We start from the raw sequence: 12,085 nt of genomic DNA on the forward strand, positions 1-12,085 counted from the left end.
TTTCCTACACAAAGGAGAGTTCTACTACTACAGGAACAGGTTCACCTTTACCACAAGTCATAGTCTGACAGTGAGGAAAGATGAAAATTCTAGGAATTATGGCATCTTGAATTTCCTCGATTCAGTGACAGGACTCCACTTGAGACCCATATAGGAGTGACTTGCTAGTCACTGGCCTCTGTAAAATGAGGTTTGCAACAGTCTAGTGGTTGTTATCAAGTGTTATAAAAATATGCATGGAAACCGGGATGACAATGATTCTTATTGTTCCACAATGGGCTCAACAATCGTGGTACTTGCATCTATTAGCAATAATGATTAGTCAGATAAATATCTCGTAGAGAATAGACCTGTTAATGTTACAGCAGGTAAGTGTTTGTCACCCAGATCCCGCCAGTCTCAGCCTAGCAGTACGACTTTTTGAGTACTTCAATTTTAGCCACCTAAACCTTACATCAGAATCCATGGAGGTTATTAAGCAAGCAAGAAAACTTACTGCTCACATATGTTATGCAGCAAAGTGGAAGTGGTTCATCATGCATTGCATTAGAGAAAGTATAGACAAAAACATAATGAAGTTGTTTTTGTAAAATATATAATGCACTAATTGAAATCAAACCTCGCATATGCCCCAAAGAGTACACTTGTTCAGAATAGTAGTATACACTAAAGGAGTCTCCAATAATCAAAATGTTGCTTCAAAGGGCAGTCAAGGTAAACCCCAGTAATCAAAAAGTTCCTTGAAAGAGCAAGCGAGGTAAACTCACCTAGAACAATATCACCATGAGTGTGGAATTTAATTTAACACTTACAGTATTAATACAAAATACCATTTGAACCACTGCAAATAGCTACTCTAAAATACATCATGCCAAAGGCAGCCTTCCTTATAGTAATCATCACCATACTCAAGTGCACAGAAAGGTTAGAATGAGAGCTAATTCTCACTTTGTACCCAAAGTAATTTCACAGTTTCACTTTAGTCACTGCAATTGTTTATCTGCGTGCATGACTCCAAGCGGAAAGAGTTCTCCATGCATAACTTGTTAGGTGGGGGACTCATTTAATACGTGATGAGTCCAACACAGTAAGAAACAGTGAGTGATTCCACTTAGGCCATAATACAAAAACAAACGGAAAGTCGGTATTCAAAGGTACAGTGGTAAGATAGATACTCCAAACTATTCAGACATACAAGGGAAAACCAACAGCACATTTCGCAAAGAAAAAAGGGGCTTCAACAGCATTCATAGGTGACCTATCACTGTAAGACCTTGGCATGGCTGCACATAATTCAGTACACATGTTAACCAAACATTGCCTGGGACAAAAATGTACTTGAACAATGTTTTGCATCTTTCCACATTTCACATCCCTCCTCCACTAATAATTGAAACTGCTTTAAAATAAACGTAGATGTAATTCAAGTGGCAGAAGAAACTGGATTACATACCTGTAACAGTAGTTTTGCAGCTTGACGCTTATTTAGTTTCACATATGGCCCTCAATACTGAAGAAGTGGGAAGTTTGTGCAAAAAAAATAAATACGAGGTCCGGTACTTCGTATTGGGGCATTGTGGGTTCACGCTTGATGTCATAGTGAATGTAGCTCAACTCTGCTTGTGGTCTACGACCACAAAGCAAAACCTTTCCCTCTAAAAACAGTTTTCTACCTGAATCCTTAGATGGCTTAGTGGTGCAGAACATGTGAATCTAGAGTAGCTTCAAGTCGCAAAACTATTTTTGCAGGTAATTAGTCTGTTTCTTACTGACTCAGCAGGTGGCAGCTAAATGTCTAGTGGAGCTTGCATAGGCACAGTTCTAATCTCTGTCAGGTGTATACCAATCCACTGAGCAGCCATCATTTTGCTTATGGTGCCAAAGATGTAGTTGTATACCATGTATCCAAACAGGTCGGAGAGTATTGGTCTTCAAATGCCATATGTAATTCTTGTGTGGATGAAGAAAAAGGTATGCACCTAGCCTGAAGATTCAAATGTACTTTTCACGTGGATTGCCTGTATTTCAGTATGAACTTTGACCACTTACATAACATGGAACGACCCTGGTCCAAGTTTTTTTAATGTCATTGCCCAATGTAATGGAGAAAAACGTATTGCTCTCTCTACTGTCAATCGTTACTTTCGTGTGCTTTTTAGAATATTTACTGACATTTGGCAGATGATCTTGGATTGCTTTAAGTGCCTTTTATTTCCGATGTAGGTTGTGATTGTTCTGTTGGAAGCCTGTTGATCAAAAGCAAGAATAGACCATCAGGAATAATCACAACCTTTCTTAGAGCGTACCCTTAAAGTCCCTAAATAAATTGATGCTCATCCCCCAGCAAGCTATGGCAAAAAGCAGAGAGGCTTAACTTACGGCCATGTGTAATGTATTTATGCAGTACCAAAACAGTAATAAAGTTGAAATGCAACATGATAAAAATCCCACCCTGATTAGAAAAATGAAGTTAAATGTAATAATCAAAATTACACCTAAATGACAAAATTCCTATTAGTGCAAACTGAGATATGATGGTTTTTAAAAAGTGTTAACCCCTACGCTGCTAGGCCTTGTCCCCTCCTGTGCTAAGCCTTTTTTGGCTATTTGGGATAGTGCGCGCTTAGGCCCATGTAACATTTTGACCACATAAGGTATCCATGCCAATTTTGCGTCCTTTTCTTCCAACATCATGGGGATTGTAAAGGTACCCAGGGTTTGTGGATTCCCTTGGAGGGGTCCCAGAAATTAAGCAAAATACAGTAACATTTTTGTTTTTTTCAGAAAAATGGGCTGCAAATGAAAGCCTCTGGGTTTTTCCCTACAAATGTTATCAAAAAAGGGTTTGTAGAGCTGAAATCACAATTTTCCCAGCTTTTAGGGAATGACCGTCTTTTGTTAGAGAACCAACATTTTTCACACAGTTTTGGCATTTTTCTGGGACATAGTCTATTTTTGCTATTTTTAGTGCTTTCAACCTCCTTCCAGTTAATTGTAAAAATGAGTATGAAAGCAATAATGGATCCTGGAAAGCTACACATTTTAGAAAAGTAGACCACATTCTGAATTCAGAAAGAGGTCATTTGTGTAAATCCATGAAGGTTTCTTTATAGAAACTAACAGTTAAATATTGGAAAAATTGAAAATTAGTTGAAAAAAACAGCCTTTTGTCTCAACGTTTTCACCTGTAACTTCTTGTAATTATGACAGATCTTTGAAAGCAATATACCGTTACATCCGCTGGACCTTCCTGGTTGTGGGGATATATAGGACTTGTAGGTTCACCTAGAACCCGACGAACCCAGAGCCAAAAACTGAGCAGCAACTTGCAATGGTATTTTATTATGTACCGGGTATAGAGCAATTATTCTGGGAAAATGTATACATGGAAAAATCGGTATGAAAGACACCTATGTATTTCTGAATTGGGTACAAATTAACGAGTTTAGAAACAGTATATATTTGCACATTTTCAAAATTGGAAATACTCATACTAGCATGAGAATTATTGGTCATTTTTCAAAATGACTTCTTTTTTACACAATGTCTTTCATTTGGAAGGGAGAAATGCATGAAAACTCAATATGTAATAACTGTTGATTTACAAATCTGAATTACCCTAAGTCTCCCGATAAAAACGGTACCTCACTTGTGTGGGTCGGCCTTGTGCCCGTGACAGGAAACGGCACAAAACGCAACGTGGTCGCACCTCAATTTCGTAGTGAAAAATGATCCTTGTTTTGCAAAGTGCCTAGCTGTAGTTTTTGATCCCTAGTTCTGCTGGCACCTAGGGAGACCGAGCAAATCTATACATTTTTGAAAACTAGACACCCAGGGGAATCCAGGATGGGGTGACTTGACTGCCTCCCACCAGGTTCTGTTACCCAGAATGCCTTCCAAACCTAAAAAATAGACACAAAAAACACATTTTCTCAAAATTTCTGTGGTGGAAAGTTCTGGAATCTGCATGTATCCACAAATTTCCTTCCACCCCGATTCCCCCAAAGTCTGCAGAGAAAAATGGTAAACCACTTGTGCATGTCGGCCTAGTGCCTGCGACAGGAAACGGTGCAAAACGCAACGTAGTCACACCTCAAGTTCGCACTGTGAAGAATTACCCTTTTTTGGCAAAGTGCCTAGCTGTAGTTTTTTAATCCTAGCTCTGCCGGCACCTAGGGAAACCTAGCAAACCTATAAATTTTTGAAAACTAGACACCCAGAGGAATCCAGGATGGGGTGACTTGACTGCCTCCCACCAGGTTCTGTTACCCAGAATGCCTTCCAAACCTAAAAAATAGACACAAAAAACACATTTTCTCAACATTTCTGTGGTGGAAAGTTCTGGAATCTGCGTGTATCCAGAAATTTCCTTCCAACCCTTGTTCCCCAAAGTCTTCCGAGAAAAATGGTACCCCACTTGTGTGGGTCGGCCTAGTGCCTGCGACAGGAAACGGCGCAAAACGCAACGTGGTCATACCTCAATTTCACAGTGAAAAAATGACCCTTATCTGGCAAAGTGCCTAGCTGTAGTTTGTGAACCCTAGCTCTGCCGGCAGCTAGGGAAACCTACCAAACCCACACATTTCTGGAAAGTAGACACCCGGGGGCTTTCAAGGAGGTATGGCCTGCGTGGATCCCCCAACGTTCCATTACCCAGAATCCCTAGCAAACCTCAATTTTAGCTGAAAAAAGTTTTTTATACACATTTTTGTGTGGGAAAGTGTGGCATCACTGGGCTCACACACATTTCCTACCACCGAGCGTTCCCCCAGGTCTCCCGATAAAAATGGTGCCTCACTTTTGTGGGAGGCCCAACTACCCGCGACAGGCAAGGGCCCAAAACATAGTGATGCGACTTCAAAATTGTTTGTCAAAACCACCTGCTTTTGCAAGGGGGGTCACCTGGGTTTTTGGCCCCATGCTCTACGGCCATCTAGGGAAACCTACCAAACCCACACATTTCTGAAAAGTAGACACCCGGGGGCTTCCAAGGAGGTATGGCTTGTGTGAATCCCCCAACGTTCCCTTACCCAGAATCCCTTGCAAACCTCAAATTTAGCTGAAAAAAGTTTTTTCATACATTTTGTGTGGGAAAGCGTGGCATCACTGGGCTGACACAAATTTCCTACCACCCAGCGTTCCCCCAGGTCTCCCGATAAAAATGGTGCCTCACTTGTGTGGGAGGCCCAAGTACCCGCGACAGGCAAGGGCCCAAAAAATTTTGAAGCAACATCGACATTGCCTATCAAAAAATATTTTGGGCCCTTGGCGGTCGCGAGTACTTGGGCCTCCCACACAAGTGAGGCAACATTTTTATCGGGAGACCTGGGGGAACGCTGGGTGGTAGGAAATCTATATGAGCCCAGTGATGCCACGCTTTCCCACACAAAAATGTGTGAAAAAACGTTTTTGAGGTAAATTTGAGGTTTGCAAGGGATTCTGGGTAAGGGAACGTTGGGGGATCCACGCAAGCCATACCTCCTTGGAAGCCCCAGTGTGTCTACTTTTCAGAAATGTGTGGGTTTGGTAGGTTTCCCTAGATGGCCGTCGAGCACGGAGCCAAAAACCCAGGTGACCCCCCTTGCAAAAGCAGGTGGTTTTGACATAGGCAATTTTGAAGTCGCCACACTACATTTTAGGCCCTTGCCTGTTGCGGATACTTGGGCCTCCCACACAAGTGAGGCACCATTTTTATCGGGAGACCTGGGGGAACGCTGGGTGCTAGGAAATTTGTGCGAGCCCAGTGATGTCACGCTTTCCCACACAAAAATGTGTGAAAAAAAGGTTTTCTTCAGCTAAATTTGAGGTTTGCAAGGGATTCTGGTAATGGAACGTTGGGGGATCCATGCAAGCCATACCTCCTTGGAAGCCCCCGGATGTCTACTTTTCAGAAGTGTGTGGGTTTGATAGGTTTCCCTAGATGGCCGCCGTTTACAGGACCAAAAATCCTGGTGACCTCCCTTGCAAAACCAAATTGTTTTGACCTAATTATGTGTTCAGTTCTACAGCTTGAGATTTTTGGAACAATATTGCATGGAAATTGTGACAGACATTTTCAAGTGTGCAGGACATTGTGGATACAAAAATTACTTGGAATTCACAAGAGAGACATCACCATATACTCCCATTGTTTAACAATAATATCTACATTTAGTAGGTTTTTCTTAGGTGGAATGTACACCTTAACAGAGACACTCAAAAGTCAAACATTCCAGCACAGCTATCTATTCCTCAAACACACACACCTACTGGGTGGATTTTGCATGACGGCGAGTGATGGTTCAGTACATAAAATTTTATTAACAAGAGATTTCACACAAATTAAATGCTCTGTCAATAATTAAATGCATAAAAACCGAACCAGTGACTCGCAACTCGTGAGCTGTAAAGCCATGACAAGGCACCAACCGTTTTACAGGCCATTCACACACCTTTCATACCGGATACACACAAGACCATTCACACCAGCCGGGAGCAAAGCAACACATTACAACATTTACAAAAAGAGACAAGGTACACCCTGCTTCAGAAAGAGAAAAAAGACAAATATTACTGCACAGCCATCTAATCCTCAAGCACACACACATACTGGTTGGAATTGGCACGAGGGTGAGTGATGATTCAGTATATACAATTGTATTAGCAAGTCATTTCACAAAAATGAAATGCACTGTTAATAATTGAAAGGATGAGAAACTGAACCATTGACTCACAGCTCGTGAGCTGTAAAGCCACGTCAAGGCACCAACCTCTTTACAGGCTATTCATACACCTTACATACGTGTGACAAATACAAAACATTCACACCGCCAGCCGCGGGCCCATCACATTACAACACTCACACCAGCAGACAGCGCCATTCAAGGGTCCATCACTTTCACACGACCACATTCCAGACACCGCAACTACACAAAGTGATGGACTGCGTGGAGTGGCGCTCAGCTAGCAGTGTGTGTAGTGACCAACAGTAAGTAACTACTCACACACTGCCAGCCAAGCGCCAGTCCACCCACACCACCATCCAAGCACTAGGCCATGCACATCATTAGCCTAGCGCCACTCCACGCACACCGCCAGCCAAGCGCTACTCCACGCACACCGCCAGCCAAGCGCCACTCCACGCACACCGCCAGCCAAGCGCCACTCCACGCACAACACCAGCCAAGCGCCACTCCACGCACACTGCCAGCCATGCGCCACTCCACGTAGACCGCCAGCCATGCTCCACTCCACGCACACTGCCAGCCAAGCGCCACTCCACGCACACTGCTAGCCAAGCGCCACTCCACGCACACTGCCAGCCAAGCGCCACTCCACGCACACTGCCAGCCAAGCGCCACTCCACGCACACCGACAGCCAAGCGCCACTCTAAGCACACCGCCAGCCAAGCGCCACTCCACGCACACTGCCAGCCATGCGCCAGTCTACACACACCGCCAGCCAATCGCCAGTCCACGCACACCGTCAGTCAAGCACCAGTCCACTCACACCGCCACCCAAAGGCCAGCCTACACACACCGCCATCACATTTTGAATTGTTTTTACAAAACAAACACAAAGAAATTGCAAATAGATACAAATCTAGTAACACAAAATCTAAAACTAAAAACATTGCACTAATGCCAACCTTAACACAGAATACCAATTTTAAACAATACAGACCAGGCAGTTCATTTCACCACTCAAGGATACTCCCAAAAATTATTTTGCGTGTGGTAAGCTCTATGACCAGCAGGCACACACAGCCCAGGGTTAGAAGGACACCCAGGGCAGAACAGACGAGTCTCCTTCCGCAAACCTCTACGCCAACAGACTACATCTCCTAGTGGGAAAGTCTTTTGTAGATGTGGGAGGAATCTAATCATGAAATTGGCGATCTTTCAATCGAGCCACATCCTCCACCACTTCAAATCTAGGAACACTTACTTGTTCCACAACAACAAGGCTAGATATTCCAGAGTGCTGAAACTGAAGAAATGTCAACTTGGACGCAGGAGAACACTTATTGAACACAATAAAAGCATTGAAAGTTGCTAAGTTGAAAAAATGGATGGCCAACTTCTTATACCAAACATAAGCCTTCTGAATAGCAGTGTGAGGTTCCAACCTCTGATCTACTCTGTCAACACCACCCATGTGCCTATTGTAGTCCAGAATGCACACAGGTTTGTGTACATCAGCAACCTGACCCCAAACAGGCACAGGTGAAGTACTCTCATCATGGATGGTAGTCAGCATGTACACATCCCTCCTGCCCACACATTTCACAGCTAGTAGTTCTTCACTATGCAACGAACTGCACTGACCCATCTTAAGTTTTTTGCAAACAAGCTCTTTCGGAAAACCTTTGCGGTTAGAGTGGATTGTCCCACATGCAAAAGTGTCCACTTTAAACAATTCCTTAAACAATTGCACAGCAGTGTAGAAGTTATCAAGGTACAAATGGTGGCCTCTGTTGAACTTCTAGCAAGATCCCACACAATTTTCTCTGAAACTCCAAAAGTGGACGGGCAACCAGGGGGGTCAATACTGGAATCTCTACCAGTGTACACACGAAAATTAAAAACATATCCTGTCTTACTCTCAGACAACATATACAGTTTAATTCCATAGCATGCCCTCTTGCTAGGGATGTACTGCCTAAAAACCAAACGACCCTTGAACAAAACCAAATACTCATCAATAGCTTTTTCTTTCCCTGGAATGTAAATCTCTGAAAATCGATCAACAAAGTGATCAAGAACAGGCCGAATCTTAAAAAGACGATCACAGTCAGGGTGACTACGCCAAAGAATTATCCACAAAATGCAACATGCGTAGCAAAAGTAAATACCGATCACGAGTCATAACTGCTGGAAATATGGCTGATGCCATCAAGGGACTGGAAGACCAATATGAAGCCAGGTTTGCTTCCTTACCAAACCCATCAATAAAGTCAAACCCAAAAACTACTTCAACTCTTACAGATTTGTGGGAGTCCACCGGGTAGCTCTAGAGTGGGGCCTAACCTGTTGTCCCTCAAAAACTGTTCAGCATACAAATTAGTCTGCTCAACAATCTCACCCAAAATACATCATCCATAAATAACTGAAAATACTGTATAGGCCAAAAAGATTCACAATCCACTCTACACCCTGCATCACTGCTAAAGGCAGGCAACACCGGCTGCACCATGTTAGGATCAACCCAGAGTCCAGCACTTCCAATAGGAAGACTAGCAGCCTCAGGCTGCAATCCAGATGCCTCTTGCACCATCGGCACAGCAGCATCCTCCTCTAAAACAGGCCCTTCATCTGCACTGAGAGATCCTTCATCATCCGATGATTCCATGTGGAGAGAAAAATCATTGCCAGAATCTTCTCCTCCGACGCACTGTCAGTGTCATAATCCGGCTCAGAGGAAGATTCAAGAAGCATACCAACCACCTGCTGAGCAGTCATTCTAAGGCTAGCCATAATGATTACTAATAAAGGTAACTTGACACACAAGTCAACAACAACAATCACTATGTAAAATAAGCAATGAACAAAATTCACCTTTATCAAAAATAGCTATACACTGCAAAACAATACCACTCACTTGCCAGAAGCAGCTAAACTCACCACCATGTACTCTGCACAGACACGGTATGGTTCAACAATATCCCACTAAAGAAGAAAGAGAAAAAAAAAATAGACATAAGACAATGAAAATCGCATCACAAAGATTTTCATGCACAAAACACTAACTAAATGCCACTATGACACCACTTACAAAAAAAATAATTCATACATTGCAATATTACTCATTTGGAGTACATGCAGCAAACATTTTTTCCTTACCTAAAAAATGCAACTACACAAAACTGCAGAACAACCACTGTCGAAACCGCAAACAGGAATCAAAAGCTTTAGACTAGATTTAAAAAGAAGAAAAAAACATTAGAATCACATATACAAAAAATGCACCAGTCCAACCTGCCAAGCAAAGGGGTAGGTGGGTCTAACAGTATAACATCAATAGGGGAAAGACCCTTGCCCTTGAGGCCACCCCCACCAAGACAAAAATTAAAACAATTCTGGTGTCTAGTGGCTTCTGCCCCCCTTGGGGACAGATGGGACTAAACACATACTGCTACTCTGCCACTCAAAGAGGGCAGAAAAGGCCACAATCACCCTCCCATAAAGGGTAACGACCCATGTCCAAGGGGTGGATCCCCAACATAAAAATAAACCCTGGTGTCCTAGTGGCCCTACAAAAAAAAAAAACAGCAGAACTGCCCTTCATGGTGATACCAAAGGGGATAATGGACGGAGCGCATGAGCAAATCTAACACTCACCCCCAGTCAACTGATCTTGGTTTAATCTATCATCATTGTTTAGCTCACTTCACCAACCCAGTTCAGACATGGCAATATGCAAATCAGACTGACCCTGTGCGCTTTGATTGCCCTAAGTTGGCAGACATGGGTCCCTTGCTCACTTTGCCACTGGACTCAAACTAACCTGGCTGATAACGGCTGATTAGCCAGTAACTGGTCCCATTATGGTTGTTTCCGGGCCAGGGAAGATGTGGCTTGGCAGTTCGGGCTGGACTGCTCCCATGAGGCATAGGGTCAGTCAGTCAGAGCTGAGGAAGATTGGTTCCTTCATATTTGGATCTTGAAGAATGTGTTTATTAAATCTGATCTATTTGATGCCTATGTCGTGTTCTAATCATTTGAATCTAAATAGAAAATACAAACTAAAAATAAATTACTCTGCTGATTCTGTCTCTTTAATTTATTCGTGGCCAAGTTTAATTTGATTTGCTGGCTTACTAATTAGAAGGCAGGATTACTTGGGAGTGTATACACACTAATTCTATGTTAACAATTATCTTATTCCAGGTCCTCCTATGATGGTTGTCCATCCCTAAGTATTCCGGTCCCTTTCAGCACAGAACAAAATATGTTGGAGGACCTAAGAGGATTTGATATGGTAGCTGAGGTTAATTAAAGTTAGGAGAAAATAAATTGTATAAAATTGTTCATGATGCCCAACACGTTATGCGCTACAACACCATAAGATATTAGAAGAGGCAGAGATTTGTCGCTGTCACAGAGCCTTACAACCCTCAGTGACAGAAACAAAGAGCCTTCATGATCGATCATTTTGGCACAGGAATACAATGCAGAGAGGAGAGATGGTGGGAAACAGAAGAACATGATGGCAGACCAAAATACGTCAGGCAGCTGAATTTTGCACTATTTGCATACAATGCAGTCAATATGCAGGGAGACGCAAATAAAAAAGAATTACAGTAGGTTAGCCTTAAGGGAGATAGAGAAGAATCTTTCGCAGGACTTGTGAATAAAAGAAGCAGCAAGAAACTACCTTGGTGTCTCGACTTGGAAATTGCAGTTTGTTATCAAATAATATCCTTCAGTTATGAGCACTGGACACCAGCCCTGGAACTCAGCCAAGTTTGTTTTGTCCCTCCATAAAGTGGACTGTAATTAGGTGGTTTGCTTAAAATAGTTTTTTTACACATTAACTTGAATGAGCCATACTTGTAGCAAAGTTTAGAAAACTCGAGACCAAAAAGTGGGATGGGTTAAAAGAATGCAGAGAAATGGACAAATCGGACAGGTAAATGCTTAGACAGTGTAAATTCCTGTTTCCTCACTGTCAAAGGATTTTATAGCATTCACATGTTCTGAATTAATGTGTGGCGAGAATCGACCCCCTTTTCTCAACCCACCTTACAGCCCTGCTGGTAGATATGATACTTCTTACAGTCTATCCATTTTAAAAAAAAAGTTTGATTGTTGATGTTCCGTTCTTTCTGTCATTAGTGATCTATTTTATGTGTTTCCCTGTATAATTTTTTCTTTTAACGTCTAACCCCTTCGCAGTGTTAACTTTACAAATAAACCGTTCCAAACGAGAAAAAGTAAAAGCATAAGAAAACATTTCCAACGGTTTCAGTACATTACTTCATGTCAAACCTATATTGGAAATCATATATGGTCTTGTTCAGCCGTTGTTTAACCGTGGTATTCTCACAATCATCTCTGGATTTTTTTATTTGAACAAGATTAGCTGTCCTTTATAGAACTTTAT

The 12,085-nt window shown here is 42.4% G+C and overlaps 1 protein-coding gene across 2 annotated transcripts in view; it reads left to right on the forward strand.

Moving 5' to 3' along the window:
- The window catches only part of NUP93 (nucleoporin 93), a 655,917-nt gene that overhangs the window by 259,057 nt on the left and 384,775 nt on the right, over positions 1-12,085 (forward strand). The gene's annotated exons all lie outside the window — the stretch shown is intronic.

This window comes from Lissotriton helveticus, chromosome 12 (genome assembly GCF_964261635.1).
Source record: "Lissotriton helveticus chromosome 12, aLisHel1.1, whole genome shotgun sequence".
Classification (NCBI taxonomy): Eukaryota; Metazoa; Chordata; class Amphibia; order Caudata; family Salamandridae; genus Lissotriton; species Lissotriton helveticus.